The following is a 16601-nucleotide window of genomic DNA, read 5'->3' as shown; positions in this document are numbered from 1 at the left end:
ATTCCAAGCTTGTATCTCACACTGACAGATGCAGCCAAGGCCACAAATTTTGTATATGGCCAAAATGGGTGTTTTTTATTAACATAATAGAACAGCAGAATGTAACGCATGTATCTTACTCTGAGAGTTGCAGCAAAGGCTGTAAATTTAGTTTTTTGCCCAAAATGGGTGGTTTTTTTTAAACCCAAAATATTATTGCAGTATTTCTAGCTTGTATGTCACACTAACAATTGCGGCATAGGCCCCAGATATAGGGTATTGCCAAAAATGGGTGTTTTTTTAAACCCTGAATATTTTAGCAGTATTTGTAGCTTGTATCATACCCTGACAGATGCAGCAAAGACTGCAAAATCAAGGTTTTTTTTGCCCAAAATAGGTGTTTTTTAAATAACAGTACAGAACAGCAGTATCTAATACATGTATCTCAAACTGACAGATGCAGCAAAGGCTAAAAATTTAGTTTATTGCCCAAAATGGGTATTTTTTTAAACCCAGAATATTATTGCTGTATTTCGAACTTGTATCTCACACTCACAGATTGAACATAACCCTGTTCAAGGGATTTGTAGTAGAATGTGGTCATTGGAATAGGATTCACAGAAGCACCACTTTTCTAAAACATAACCTTTAATAATATAATGTTAACAGCCAATACACCCTTATAATCATAGAAAAGAATAATAATCGAAAAGAAAAACAAAACCTGATGTCAAGTTGCTTTTCCAATGCCTAATTCTTGCAGGAAGGTAGGCAGATATCTATTAGGCCTTGGATGGGGGCAATATCCCTAGTGCTGGCGCTATTGCTGCCACCCTGCCTGCAAACGGAATAACCGCCCCGCTAGGGGCGATCCCGTGTCTCGTGCCTCCTAATAGCCCTGGGATGACCCTAGCACGGGAAGGATTCCAACAATGTGGAATATATAGCCCTATATTTGGACCTGGACTAATATAAGTACCAAAAATAACAAACACATACAAAATCCCAAGTGCGGTGACAGAAACCACCCTATACAGTTAGTGGAAATAAATAAACAATATAGAAACATTAGAATAAAGTATCCATAGAAGTGTACTATATCGCCCCTACGTGTTTCGCCTGGTTGGTGTCAGGCTCATCACGGGACATATAAGACTAAGAAGTATCTATCATCAAAGGTAATCACCTGCGCACATCAAAATACAGTATATACAAATTTCTTCTTTTCTAGTAGCAAAATGATCACTAATATAAGTGATGACTACTTGATAACACTACTAAATGGCTGATATTTTAGACTCAACAGGTCACAGCTGTAAAGCAAAAGCTAATGTTTATCAGATAGAGGCATAGTCACTATTATAAAAGCTGACTATGACTGGACCCATTGACTAGTGCTTTAGCTAGAGCCAGAAAGTGTGCAAGTTTCTATCCAGAGCCTTGGTTAACGTGGGGTGCCTCACTTATTCACCCGTTTTTTATATATATATGCATATATCACACAGTATTATATTGGGCTAAGCAAGTTAGATAGCACCCATAGTATATAAATGGAACAGCAGGAATACACACTGATATATTGTTATAGCTACTCCAGTGAGCCTAAATGTCCATACAACTAATGAATCATTAGCCAATCATTGCTTGTGTTATCAATATACACTGATCAAAAAAATAAAGGGAACACAAAAATAACACATCCTAGATCTGAGTTAATTAAATATTCTTCTGAAATACTTTGTTCTTTACATAGTTGAATGTGCTGACAACAAAATCACACAAAAATAAATAAATTGGAAATCAAATTTTTCAACCCATGGAGGTCTGGATTTGGAGTCACACTCAAAATTAAAGTGGAAAAACACACTACAGGCTGATCCAACTTTGATGTAATGTCCTTAAAACAAGTCAAAATGAGGCTCAGTAGTGTGTGTGGCCTCCACGTGCCTGTATGACCTCCCTACAACGCCTGTTCATGCTCCTGATGAGGTGGCGGACGGTCTCCTGAGGGATCTCCTCCCAGACCTGGACTAAAGCATCTGCCAACTCCTGGACAGTCTGTGGTGCAACGTGACGTTGGTGGATAGAGCGAGACATGATGTCCCAGATGTGCTCAATTGGATTCAGGTCTGGGGAACGGGCGGGCCAGTCCATAGCATCAATGCCTTCGTCTTGCAGGAACTGCTGACACACTCCAGCCACATGAGGTCTAGCATTGTCTTGCATTAGGAGGAACCCAGGGCCAACCGCTCCAGCATATGGTCTCACAAGGTGTCTGAGGATCTCATCTCGGTACCTAATGGCAGTCAGGCTACCTCTGGCGAGCACATGGAGAGCTGTGCGGCCCTCCAAAGAAATGCCACCCACACCATTACTGACCCAATGCCAAACCGGTCATGCTGGAGGATGTTGCAGGCAGCAGAACGTTCTCCACGGCGTCTCCAGACTCTGTCACGTCTGTCACATGTGCTCAGTGTGAACCTGCTTTCATCTGTGAAGAGCACAGGGCGCCAGTTGCGAATTTGCCAATCTTGGTGTTCTCTGGCAAATGCCAAACGTCCTGCACGGTGTTGGGCTGTAAGCACAACCCCCACCTGTGGACGTCGGGCCCTCATATCACCCTCATGGAGTCTGATTCTGACCGTTTGAGCAGACACATACACATTTGTGGCCTGCTGGAGGTCATTTTGCAGGGCTCTGGCAGTACTCCTCCTGTTCCTCCTTGCACAAAGGCGGAGGTAGCGGTCCTGCTGCTGGGTTGTTGCCCTCCTACGGCCTCCTCCACATCTCCTGATGTACTGGCCTGTCTCCTGGTAGCGCCTCCATGCTCTGGACACTACGCTGACAGACACCGCAAACCTTCTTGCCACAGCTCGCATTGATGTGCCATCCTGGATAAGCTGCACTACCTGAGCCACTTGTGTGGGTTGTAGACTCCGTCTCATGCTACCGCTAGAGTGAAAGCACCGCCAGAATTCAAAAGTGACCAAAACATCAGCCAAGAAGCATAGGAACTGAGAAGTGGTCTGTGATCACCACCTGCAGAAACACTCCTTTATTGGGGGTGTCTTGCTAATTGCCTATAATTTCCACCGGTTGTCTATCCCATTTGCACAACAGCATGTGAAATTGATTGTCACTCAGTGTTGCTTCCTAAGTGGACAGTTTGATTTCACAGAAGTGTGATTGACTTGGAGTTACATTGTGTTGTTTAAGTGTTCCCTTTATTTTTTTGAGCAGTGCATAAAGCACATAGTATGAATCCATATCTCATGAGTGCTGGTATGGTCAGCGATACTTGCGTGCCCAAAGGATATGATGGGGCAGGCCTTCAGTGTCCTCCGATATCAGGGGGCGTTCTCAGTGGAAGCGTGGATGTCCCCCAGATGAGCAGCGGTGGCTAGGATGTCAGGCAGATATAGCAGCAAAGTGCTGCTGGCGTCCTCACCTTTTAAGCGCTACTTCCGGGTGCCGTCTGACGTCAGTCGCTCCCACGTGACCCTACTGTTGAGCACATGACCGGTCAGCTGAGCTGTTCTTAAAAGGGAGGAACAGAATAGGATTCTGATGTTCATGAGAGGATAAAACAAATAAGTTCCTCCATATATTATGATTACATAGGTTCCAAGTAAGTAAGTTATCCTCTGTTTGGTGTATTTCTTTATATTTTATAGCAGGCATACAGGTATAGCCCACTGGGCACCCCAGACTCCCTCAATATCTCTATTATACTGTAGCAATTCAATATGCGGGGAAAATATTCCCCACATATTAATGTGATACTAGTAGGAAGAATCAGTTAATATATCAATATGTAAATCCCAGGCTGATGGATTTTTAATAGATTTCAATGAGGGCGACTGGCTAGAGCATTATGAGGATCAGATTTGGAGGGGTTTACCTCCCAGCCAACCTTCGTTGGACTATATATAATCTCCATGGTAGATTGATCCCCAATTCAAGCATAAAGGAGGCCCCTTATAGAAAACGTGCAAAATCAATGCATTCATTTAGTCCACCAGGTGCAACGGTATTTAACCTAAAGATCCATCTAGACTCTTTTTGTTTTAATAGTTTGTCAATGTCTCAACCCCTTTTAGACATTTTGAGTACTTCAATCATAGAAAAATGAATAGCCTTAATGGACCCTGTATGACTGGCCCATATGTGGCTAGAAATGGCTTTATCCCGTCTGTTCGGGTTGTCCCCAATGTGCTCAAGGATTCTTTTTGTTTTGCCTATCTATTTGAGTCCCCAGTCGCATTGAGCCACATAGATAATTCCAAAGGTGTTACAGTTTGCAAAGCTGCGGGTATAAAATACCTGGTCTTCCGAGCTGTTCGTAAAAGTTTTGCCTGGAACTATAAAAGTGCAAGCCTTGCATTTACCGCACTTGAACGTGCCCATCTTGTCTGTTGGACAACCATGTGCTTCTTTCTGGAGATTCTAAGTGGCTGTGGACCAGTGTATCACCTATACTGCATCCACGTCTATAAGTAATAGCCGGATTCTCAGATAGTACAGCAGTTAAATCAGGGTCAGTCTTGATCAGCGACCAGTATCGATTCAAAATATCTCAAACTTGTTGGGACTCTGAGTCAAACGTTCCAATGATCCTAATTGGATCTTGGAGACTCATACTCTTTGCTTGTGGTTGTAACAAGGAAGAGCGGTCTCTCGAATCTGCCCAGTTCCATGCTTCATATAGGCATGGGTTCGGGTATCCCCTTTGTTGAAAGCGATGGAATAGCTTGGATGCTTCATGTGTAAAGTTCTTTGGTTCAGAGCAGTTCCTCCGAACCCTCAGAAACTGTCCTTTGGGGATACCTCTTTTTAAAGATTTGGGATGAAAACTATCCCAACGTAAAAGACTATTGGTTGAAGTTTTTTTTCCTAAAAAGGGTGGTTTTTATATAGTTATGTTCACCTCTTTCTAGACATACATCCAAGAAATTGATAGTATTGCGATGGATTTCTGAGGTGAAAAATAAGCCTATATGGTTTGAGTTTAGTGTATCCATGAACTGTTGAAACTCGCTGACAGTCCCTCACCATAAAAGTAGAACATTGTCTATGAATCTGGACCAAAGAGATATAAATCTGGTCCAGTGTGTCATATATTCAGAGAACACTACCGTGTCCTCCCACCAGCCCAGGAGCAGATTTGCATAGGTTGGTGCACAAGGGCTACCCATAGCGGTGCCCCTGAGCTGGTGGTAGAAACGGTCCTCAAACACAGAATAATTATATGTCAGGACGAAGTTAAAGAGTTGCAGAATAAACAGGTTGTGTTGATGCAAATCCATAGACCTGGAATCCAGGAAATATTTTACTGCTGACAAACCCTTATTGTGGGGGATTGAGGTATAAAGGGCCTCTACATCAATAGAGGCAAACCAGCTGTCGGGTTCTATACTGACACCCTCCACTCGTTGTAATAGATCCGTTGTGTCCCGTAGACACGACAGGAGTGCAGATACGAAGGGAAGTAGAACTTTGTCAATATAGACGCCTGCATGGTGAGTTAGGCTATCAATTCCTGAAACTATAGGGCGTCCTTTTATGGGGGTGGTTCCATTGTGAATTTTAGGGAGCCCGTAAAACGTTGCTGTTTTTGGGGTCATAGGTAGCAAATACTCAAATTCTTTACGGTCTATATATTTATCTTCTAGATCCTCCCGTAGAATCTGAGATAGCTCAGCTGAAAATTTGACAGTTGGATCTCCCCTTAATACTTCATAACTATTTTTATCTGATACCAAAGAAAGGCAAATGTCTCTATATTGTTGCAGGGAAAGGATAACAATATTCCCCCCTTTGTCTGATGACATTATAATATTTCTATTTGTGCTGAGATTTCACAATGCCACCATTTCTGCCCAAGTATAGTTTTTATTTTTTCCAGGTCTTGTGTGACTGACTTCAGGAAGATATCTATGTTAGCCTCATTGAGTGTTTTAGGTGGCATCTTAACACTTTTATTTCTCAAGGTGGTGAAGGGGCCCTGCTCACTGGGTCGTTCATTCTCATCTAAAAGATGTACCAAATTATCAAAGCCCTCCAGATCACCCATTTCTAGACCTAATTCCTGACACCTCTTTTTATCCGATGTTGCAAAGATTTTGTGCCATCGGAGTTTCCTAGTAAAGAGATGTATGTTTTTGATCCAATCAAAACAATTGAATCGTGTAGTTGGTACAAAAGTGAGTCCTTTTCTCAGTACTGATATTTCATCTTCAGACAAAATCTTCTCCGATAGATTTATAATTGAGGTATTTTCTGCAGATAGCATGTTTACTTTTTGTTGTTGTGTGATTGGGGTTGTTGGCGATCCCTTATTGCATAGGTGTTCGGTGGGGGTTGACCTATAAAAATAGGAGTAGGGGGATTTGGAGTGGGAGTTGCACAGGAGGCAGAGGATCCAGATGCACATCCATCCTGCTCTGGTTGTTCCTGACTACTTTCGGTCCTTGTCCTGTCTCCCATCCCTCCCATGTTTTGTGGGCCCCATGATCTAGGTGGGTATGAGCCTGTGTATTGCTCATTCCTCCAATTTGATCTGGAAGCTGAATATCTATTACGTCCCCTAAATCGACCCCTCCCCCTCCAATTTGATCTTGGATTGGGGTATTGTGGTTGGTAAGGGGTAGATTCCGGGTCTGAGCTATCTACTTCTGAGGCTGACGTCTCAGTGATTGAGCCCCTTTGGCCTCCCCCAATAGTCGTGTACGCCGTATTATTCCTGAACTCAGTTAGATCTTTGGTAAATTGTCTATGTTTCCTTTCAACCAGTGTTGTTCTAAATTTTTCAATATTGTTCTGCAGCTCGAGTTCTTTATTAGGGAATTCAGTATGATCTTTGAATTTAAGTGCTGTCTCTGTCAGAGCTATCTTTCTTTTCTCTAACTGTTCAATATTGATTTTCTCCTGATCCAACAGTAGTCGCATAAATCTAATGTCTCTGGATAGAAACTTGCACACTTTCTGGCTCTAGCTAAAGCACTAGTCAATGGGTCCAGTCATAGTCAGCTTTTATAATAGTGACTATGCCTCTATCTGATAAACATTAGCTTTTGCTTTACAGCTGTGACCTGTTGAGTCTAAAATATCAGCCATTTAGTAGTGTTATCAAGTAGTCATCACTTATATTAGTGATCATTTTGCTACTAGAAAAGAAGAAATTTGTATATACTGTATTTTGATGTGCGCAGGTGATTACCTTTGATGATAGATACTTCTTAGTCTTATATGTCCCGTGATGAGCCTGACACCAACCAGGCGAAACACGTAGGGGCGATATAGTACACTTCTATGGACACTTTATTCTAATGTTTCTATATTGTTTATTTATTTCCACTAACTGTATAGGGTGGTTTCTGTCACCGCACTTGGGATTTTGTATGTGTTTGTTATTTTGGGTACTTATATTAGTCCAGGTCCAAATATAGGGCTATATATTCCACATTGTTGGAATCCTTCCCGTGCTAGGGTCATCCCAGGGCTATTAGGAGGCACGAGACACGGGATCGCCCCTATCGGGGCGGCTATTCTGTTTGCAGGCAGGGTGGCAGCAATAGGGCCAGCACTAGGGATATTGCCCCCATCCAAGGCCTAATAGATATCTGCCTACCTTCCTGCAAGCATTAGGCATTGGAATAGCAACTTGACATCAGGTTTTGTTTTTCAATATGCTTATTAGCATATGATTTTTTCTTTTATCTATGTGTAAAAATGAGAATTTTAATGCTTTAAAAAAATTTTATAAACTCATAATTTACACAGGTTTTGTTTTTCTTTTCGATTATTATTCTTTTCTATGATTATAAGGGTGTATTATTAAAGGCCTTGTATCTCACACTGACAGATGCAGCAAAGGCCGCAAATGTAGTATTTGGCCTAAAATGGGTGTTTTTTTTAATAACAGAATAAAACAGCAGTATCTAATGCATGTATTTCACACTGACAGATGCAGAAAATTCAGAAAATTTAGTTTATTGCCCAAAATGGGTGTTTTTTTAACCTAGAATATTATTGCTGTATTTGAAGCTTGTTTCTCACACTGACAGATGCAGACAAGTCCGCAAACCTAGTATTTGGACCAAAAAGTGTTTTTTTTTAATAACAGAATAGAACAGCAGAATCTAACACATGTATCTCACACTGACAGATGCAGCCAAGACTGCAAATTTTGTATTTTGGCCAAAATGGGTGTTTTTTTTTATAACGGAATAGAATAGCAGAATCTAACGCATGTATCTCACCCTGACAGATGCAGCAAAGGCTGTAAATTTAGATTATTGCCCAAAATGGGTGTTTTTTTAAACCCAGAATATTATTGCTGTATTTCAAGCTTGTATCATACATTGACAGATGCAGCAAAGGCCGCAAATGTAGTATTTGGCCCAAAATGGGTGTTTTTAATATCAGAATAGAAAAGCAGAATCTAACGCATGTATCTCACACTGACAGATGCAGCAAAGGCTGCAAATTTAGTTTTTTGCCCAAAATGGGTGTTTTTTTAAACCCTGAATATTATTGCAGTATTTTAAGCATGTATCTCACACTGACAGATGCAGCCAAGGCTGCAAATGTTGTATTTGCCCCAAAATGGGTGTGTTTTTAATAACAGAATAGAACAGCAGAATCTAACGCATGTATCTCACACTGACAGATGCAGCAAAGTCTGCAAATTTAGTATTTTGATCCAAATGTTTTTTTTTAAACCCAAAATATTTTTGCAGTATTTCAAGCTTGTATCTCACCCTGACAGATGTAGCAAAGACTGAAAAATTCTGTTTTTTCCCCCAAAATAGGTGTTTTTTTAAAATAACAGAATAGAACAGCAGTATCTAACACGTGTATCTCAAACTGACAGATGCAGCAAAGGCTGCAAGTTTTGTTTTTGCCCAAAATGGGTGTTTTATTAATAACAGAATAGAACACAAGTATCTATCGCGTGTATCTCACACTGACAAATGCAGCAAAGGCTGCAAATTTAGTACTTTGCCCAAAATGGGTGTTTTTTTATCCCAGAATATTATTGCAGTTTTTCAAGCTTGTATCTCACACTGATAGATGCAGCCAAGACCGCAAATTTTGTATTTGGCCCAAAATGGGTGTTTTTTTAAATAATAGAATAGAACAGTAGTATCTAATGCGTGTATCTCACACTGACAGATGCAGCAAATGCTGAAAATTTCATTTTTGCCCAAAATGGGTGTTTTTTAAACCCAAAATATTATTGCAGTATTTGTAGCTTGTATATCACACTAGCAAGTGCAGCATACGCCCTAGATGTAGGGTATTGCCAGAAATGGGTGTTTTTTTAAACCCTGAATATTATTGCAGTATTTCAAGCTTGCATCTCACACTGACAGATTCAGCCAAGGCTGCAAAATTATTTTTTTGCCCAAAATGGGTGTTTATTTAATAACATAATAGAACAACAGTATCTAACGCATGGATCTAACACTGTCAGATGCAGCAAAGGCTGCAAAATTAAGTATTTTGGCCAAAATGTCAGTTTTTTTAAACCCAGAATATTATTGCTGTATTTCAAGATTGTATCTCACAGTAACAAATGCAGCCAAAGCTTAAAATTTAGTATTTGGCCCAAAATGGGTGGTTTTTTTTTATAACAGAAGAGAACAGCAGTATCTAACGTGTGTATCTCACACTGACAGATGCAGAAAAGTCTGAAAATTTTGTATTTTGCCAAAATGGGTGTTTTTTTACCCAAAATGTTATTGCAGCATTTCTAGCTTGTATGTCACACTAATAAATGCAGCATAGACCCTAGATGTAGGGTAATGCCAACATATGTTATTTTTGTTTGTTTTTTAAACCCAGAATTTTTTTGTAGTATTTTAAGATTGTATATCACATTGACAGATGCAGCAAAGACTGCAAAATTATTTTTTTTGCCCAAAATCAGTGTTTTTTTAAAAACAGAATAGAACAGCATAAGCTAACATGTGTATCTCACACTGACAGATGCAGCAAAGGCTGAAAATTTAGTTTTTTCCCCTAAATGGGTGTTTTTTTAATAACACATGTATCTCACACTGTCAGATGCAGCAAAGGCTGCAAAATTAAGTATTTTGCCCAAAATGGGTGTTTTTTTTAAAATCCAGAATATTATTGCAGGATTTCCAGCTTGTATCTCACATTGACATATGCAGCCAAGGCCGCAAATTTTGTATTTGGCCCAAAATAGGTGTTTTATTAATAACAGAATAGAACTGCATTATCTAAAGTGTGTATCTTACACTGACAGATGCAGCAAAGGCTGCAAATTTAGTTTTTTGCCAAAAAGTTGTGTTTTTTTTAAACCTAAAATAATATTGCTGCTTGTATGTCACAATAACAAATGGAGAATAGGCCCCAGATGTAGGATATTGCAAAATATTGGTGTATTTTTAAACCCTAATTATTATTATTGCAGTATTTCAAGCTTGCATCTCACACTGACAGATGCAGCAAAGGCTGCAAAATTTAGTTTTTTGCCCAAAATAGGTGTTTTTTCAATAACAGAAATGAACAGCAGTATCTAACGTGTGTATCTCACACTGACAGATGCAGCAAAGGCTGCAAATTAATATTTTTGCCCAAAATGAGTGTTTTTTTAATAACCGAATAGAACACCAGTATCTAACGCATGTATCTCACTCTGACAGATGCAGCATAGGCTGCAAAATTAAGTATTTTACCCAAAATGGGTGTTTTTTTTTAAACCCAGATTATTATTGCAGTACTTTAAGACTGTATCTCACAGTGACAGATGCAGCCATAGCCGAAATTATTTTATTTGGCCCAAAATGGGTGTTTTTTTAATAACAGAATAGTATATCAGTATTTAACGCGTGTATCTCACACTGACAAATGCAGCAAAAGCTGCAAAATTAAGTATTTTGCTCAAAATGGGTGTTTTTTTAATAAGAGAATAGAACAGCAGTATCTAACGCGCCTATCTCACACTGACAGATGCAGCAAAGGCTGCAAAATTAAGTATTTTCCTCTAAATGGTTTCTTTTTTTTTAACCCAGAATATTATTGTGTATTTCGAGCTTGTATCGCACACTGACAGATGCAGCCAAGGCTGCTATTTTTGTATTTGCCCCAAAATGGGTGTTTTTTTTAATAACAGAATGGAACAGCAGCATCTAACGCATGTATCTCACACTGACAGATGCAGCAAAGGCTGCAAATTTAGTATTTTGACCAAAATGGGTGTTTTTTTAAACCCAAAATATTATTGCAGTATTTCTAGCTTGTATATCACACTAATTAATACAGTATAGGCCCCAGATGTAGGGTATTGCCAAATTTATAAAAAAATTTAAACCCTGAAAATTTTAGCAGTATTTTAAGCTTGTATCTCACCCTGACAGATGCAGCAAAGACTGCAAAATTCAGGGTTTTTTTGCCCAAAATAGGTGTTTTTTTTTTATAACAGAATAGAACAGCAGTATCTAACATGTGTATCTCACACTGACAGATGCAGCAAAGGCTGAAAATTTAGTTTATTGCCCAAAATGGGTGATTTTTTTAAACCCAAAATATTATTTCAGTATTTCTTGCTTGCTTGTCACACTAACAAATGCAGCATTGGCTTCAGATGTAGGTTATTGCCAAATATTGGTGTTTTTTTTATTCCCTGACTATTATTGCAGTATTTCAAACTTGTATCTCACCCTGACAGATGCAGCAAAGACTGCAAAATTAAGTTTTTTGCCCAAAATAGGTGTAATTTTTAATAACAGAATAGAACAGCAATATCTAACACGTGTATCTCACACTGACAGATGCAGCAAAGGCTGCAAATTTAGTTTTTTGCCCAAAATGGGTGTTTTTTTTAATCCCAGAATATTATTGCAGTATTTCAAGCTTGTATCTCACACTGATAGACGCAGTCAAGACCGCAAATTTTCCAAGTTTCAATTTCTCTACTTCTATAATACATAGTAATACCTCCAAAAATAGTTATTACTTTACATTCCCCATATGTCTACTTCATGTTTGGATCATTTTGGGAATGATATTTAATTTTTTGGGGATGTTACAAGGCTTAGAAGTTTAGAAGCAAATCTTGAAATATTTAAGAAATTTTCAAAAACCCAATTTTTAGGGACCAGTTCAGGTCTGAAGTCACTTTGCAAGGCTTACATAATAGAAACCACCCAAAAATGACCCCATTCTAGAAACTACACTCCTCAAGGTATTCAAAACTGATTTTACAATCTTTGTTAACCCTTTAGGTGTTGCATAAGAGTTATTGGCAAATGGGGATGAAATTTGAGAATTTCATTTTTTTGGCAAAATTTTCCATTTTAACCCATTTTTTTCCACTAACAAAGCAAGGGTTAACAGCCAAACAAGACTGGATCTTTATTGCCCTGACTCTGCCATTTACAGAAACACCCTATATGTGGTCGTACACTACTGTACGGCCACACAGTAGGGCGTAGAGGGAAAGGTGCGCCATATGGTTTTTGGAAGGTAGATTTTGCTGGACTGGATTATTTACATCATGTCCCATTTGAAGCCCCCCTGATGCACCCCTAGAGTAGAAACTCCCTAAAAGTGACCCCATCTAAGAAATTACACCCCTCAAGGTATTCAAAACTGATTTTACAAACGTTGTTAACCCTTTAGGTGTTGCACAAAAGTTATTGGCAAATGGGGATGAAATTTGAGAATTTCATTTTTTTGCCAATTTTTCCATTTTAACCCATTTTTTCCACTAACAAAGCAAGGGTTAACAACCAAACAAGACTGTATCTTTATTGCCCTGACTCTGCCATTTACAGAAACACCCCATATGTGGTTGTACACCACTGTATGGCCACACGGCAGGGCGTAGAGGGAAAGGAGCGCCGTGTGTTTTTTGGAGGGCTGATTTTTATGGACCGGTTTATTTACACCGTGTCCTGTTTCAACCCCCCTGATGCACCCCTGGAGTAGAAACTCCCTAAAAGTGACACCATCTAAGAAACTACACCCCTCAAGGTATTCAAAACTGATTTTACAAACGTCATTAACCCCTTTAGGTGTTGCACAAGAGTTATTGGCAAATGGGGATGAAATTTGAGAATTTCTTTTTTTGCAAAATTTTCCATTTTAACCCATTTTTTCCACTAACAAAGCAAGGGTTAACAGCCAAACAAGACTGTATCTTTATTGCCCTGACTCTGCCGTTTACAGAAACACCCCATATGTGGTCGTACACCACTGTACGGCCACACGGCGGGGCGTAGAGGGAAAGGAGCGCCGTGTGGTTTTTGGAGGGCTGATTTTTATGGACCGGTTTATTTACACCGTGTCCTGTTTCAACCCCCCTGATGTACCCCTGGAGTAGAAACTACCTAAAAGTGACCCCATTTTGGAAACTACGGTAGAAAGTGGCATTTTTTTTGGGACTATTTTTAGGGTACATATGATTTTTGGTTGCTCTATGTTACATTTTTGTGAGACAAGGTTACTAAAAATTGAAATTCTGAAATTTCATCTCCATTTTTTATTTTTTTTTGGACCGTGTTAATCTTGGGGGTTGGGTCATGGGGGTATTTTTATAGAGGAGATTATTACCGACGCTGAGATACCTAATTTGTATACTTTTAATAAATTATTTTAGTTTTTACAATTTTTTTGGGTGTCTCAAGTCTGAGAACCAGTTTTTTTATCCGGTGTCAGTGGCTAAATTGGGATATAAATTTAGTACTCCATGGAAGTGTGGTACTCCCTGAAGCAACCAATAATGCAGAGGCCCAGGATGATCGGGGCAAGTGTCACATTGAGTAGTGGTGTCCTTCCGTATCCCCCTCTTGTGACACACTCTGCACCTTTTTTGGGTTCGTCCCTTCTTTCCAGTATGGGGGACCACACCTGGAAAGTGTTGGCCAGGGACGATCCGGGCGCCTACAGTTCCCGAGGTACTCCGGCTTACTCTTTCCCGGTCCGAAAAGATCAGGGCCTTGAGGACTGCCTCATAGAACCGAAGGAATGTCCCTGTGTTGCCAGCGCTTCGGGACAGCACAAAAGAGTTGTACATGGCAACCTGCACCGCAACTTTTTTGTACCATGTCCGGGTTTTGCTCATGGCATTATATGGCTTGAGGACTTGATCAAAGAGATCAACTCCTCCCATATACCGATTGTAGTCGATGATACAATTGGGCTTGAGGACCGTTTCCGCGGTCCTTTGCACAGGGACAGGGGTCATGCCGTTACCATGAATTGTGGACAGTACAAGGACATCCCTCTTGTCCTTATACCTGAGCAGCAACAGGTTTACAGTGGTAAGGGGACGGGTCTCAGCCCTGGGGATAGGTACCTGGAGGGGGAGGGCAGGGAGGGCGCGTTGATTTTTCCGCACGGTCCCACAAGCGGACGTGGATCTGGCGGCAAGGGACTGGAACAAGGGGATACTAGTATAAAAGTTATCCACGTAAAGGTGGTAACCCTTATCTAGCAGTGGGTGCCTAAGGTCCCACACAAGTTTCCCGCTAACACCCAGAGTGGGGGGACATTCTGGGGGTTGAATACGGGAATCTCGCCCCTCGTATACACGAAACTTGTAAGTGTACCCTGAGGTACTCTTACAAAGTTTGTATAGCTTCACGCCATACCTCGCCCGCTTTGAGGGAACATACTGGCGGAAAATGAGTCTCCCCTTAAACGCAATGAGAGACTCTTAAACCGCGACCTCCCTTCCAGGTACATAGGCCTGTACAAATTTGGCCCCAAAGTGATCGATGACCGGCCGTATCTTATATAGACGGTCATAGGCAGGATCACCTTGGGGGGGACATGCTGCATTATCTGAATAATGCAGACATTTCCAGATGGCCTCAAACCGGGAGCGTGTCATGGCCATACTGTAAAGTGGGGTCTGGTAGAGGACGTCCCCACTCCAGTAATGCCTGACACTGGGTTTCTTGACCAGGCCCATATGCAGCACGAGATATGCAGCACGAGGCCTCAAAATGTCCTCATCTCGGCTGCACTGACCGGCGTCCAGCCACCGGGCCTAGCCAAAAAGGAGCCCGGGTGTTGAGCAACGAACTGTTGGACGTACAGGTTTGTATGCTCCACCATCAGATTTACCAGTTGGTCACTGAAAAAATGACAAAAAAAGTCATATTCAGTGAAGCCCACTGTGGAAATCTGGATTCCTGATTGGCCTACAAAATCAGGAATCGCGGGCTCATATCGCTCTGGGGTACACCAGACAAGTTCACTGGCAGGGGGATCCGGTGGATTTAACTGGTGGGTAGTGATGTCGCGAACATAAAATTTTCCATTTGCGAACGCCGAACGCGAATTTCTGCAAGTGTTTGCGAATGGGCGAACCGGGGCGAACCGCCATAGACTTCAATAGGCAGGCGAATTTTAAAACCCACAGGGACTCTTTCTAGCCACAGTAGTGATGGAAAAGTTGTTTCAAGGGGACTAACACCTGGACTGTGGCATGCCGGAGGGGGATCCATGGCAAAACTCCCATGGAAAATTATGTAGTTGACGCAGAGTTGGATTTTAATCCATGAAGGGCATAAATCACCTAACAATCAAATTTATTTTTGAACAACATAGTAACAGTACATAATGCCGAAAAAAGACATTTGTCCATCTAGTTCGGCCTGTCATCCTGCAAGTTGATCCAGAGGAAGGCAAAAAAAAACTGTGAGGTAGAAGCCAATTTTCCTCACTTTAGGGGAATAAAAAATTCCTTCCCGACTCCAATCAGGTAATCAGAATAACTCCCTGGATCAACGACCCCTCTCTAGTAGCTATAGCCTGTAATATTATTACGCTCCAGAAATACATCCAGGCCCCTCTTGAATTCCTTTATTGTACTCACCATCACCACCTCCTCAGGCAGAGAGTTCCATAGTCTAACTGCTCTTACCGTAAAGAACCCTTTTCTATGTTTGTGTACAAACCTTCTTTCCTCCAAATGCAGAGGATGTCCCCTCGTCACAGTCACAGTCCTGGGGATAAATAGATGATGGGATAGATCTCTGTACTGCCCCCTGATATATTTATACATAGTAATTAGATCTCCCCTCAGTCGTCTTTTTTCTAACGTGAATAACCCTAATTTTGATAATCTTTCAGGGTACTGTAGTTGCCCCATTCCAGTTATAACTTTAGTTGCCCTCCTCTGGACCCTCTCCAGCTGTACTATGTCTGCCTTGTTCACTGGAGCCCAAAACTGTACACAGTACTCCATGTGTGGTCTGACTAATAATTTGTAAAGTAGTAGGAATATGTTCTCATCACGAGCATCTATGCCCCTTTTGATGCAACCCATTATCTTATTGGCCTTGGCAGCAGCTGCCTGACACTGTTTTTTGCAGCTTAGTTTGCTGTTTATTAAAATTCCTAGATCCTTTTCCATGTCAGTGTTACCGAGTGTTTTACCATTTAGTATGTACAGGTGACTTGCATTATTCCTTCCCATGTGCATAACTTTACATTTGTCAGTGTTAAACCTCATCTGCCACTTATCTGCCCAAGCCTCCAATCTATCCAGATCCCTCTGTAGTAGTATACTGTCCTCTTCAGTGTTAATTACTTTACACAGTTTAGTGTCATCTGCGAAAATTGATATTTTACTATGC

The 16601-nt window shown here is 40.8% G+C and overlaps 1 protein-coding gene across 1 annotated transcript in view; it reads right to left on the bottom strand.

Moving 5' to 3' along the window:
• The window catches only part of LOC120978053 (BTB/POZ domain-containing protein KCTD12-like), a 474732-nt gene that overhangs the window by 161616 nt on the left and 296515 nt on the right, over nucleotides 1–16601 (bottom strand). The gene's annotated exons all lie outside the window — the stretch shown is intronic.

This window comes from Bufo bufo, chromosome 8, assembly GCF_905171765.1.
Source record: "Bufo bufo chromosome 8, aBufBuf1.1, whole genome shotgun sequence".
Lineage (NCBI taxonomy): Eukaryota > Metazoa > Chordata > Amphibia > Anura > Bufonidae > Bufo > Bufo bufo.
Note: the sequence above shows the minus strand (reverse complement) of the source record. Positions and strands in the feature narration are given on the sequence as shown.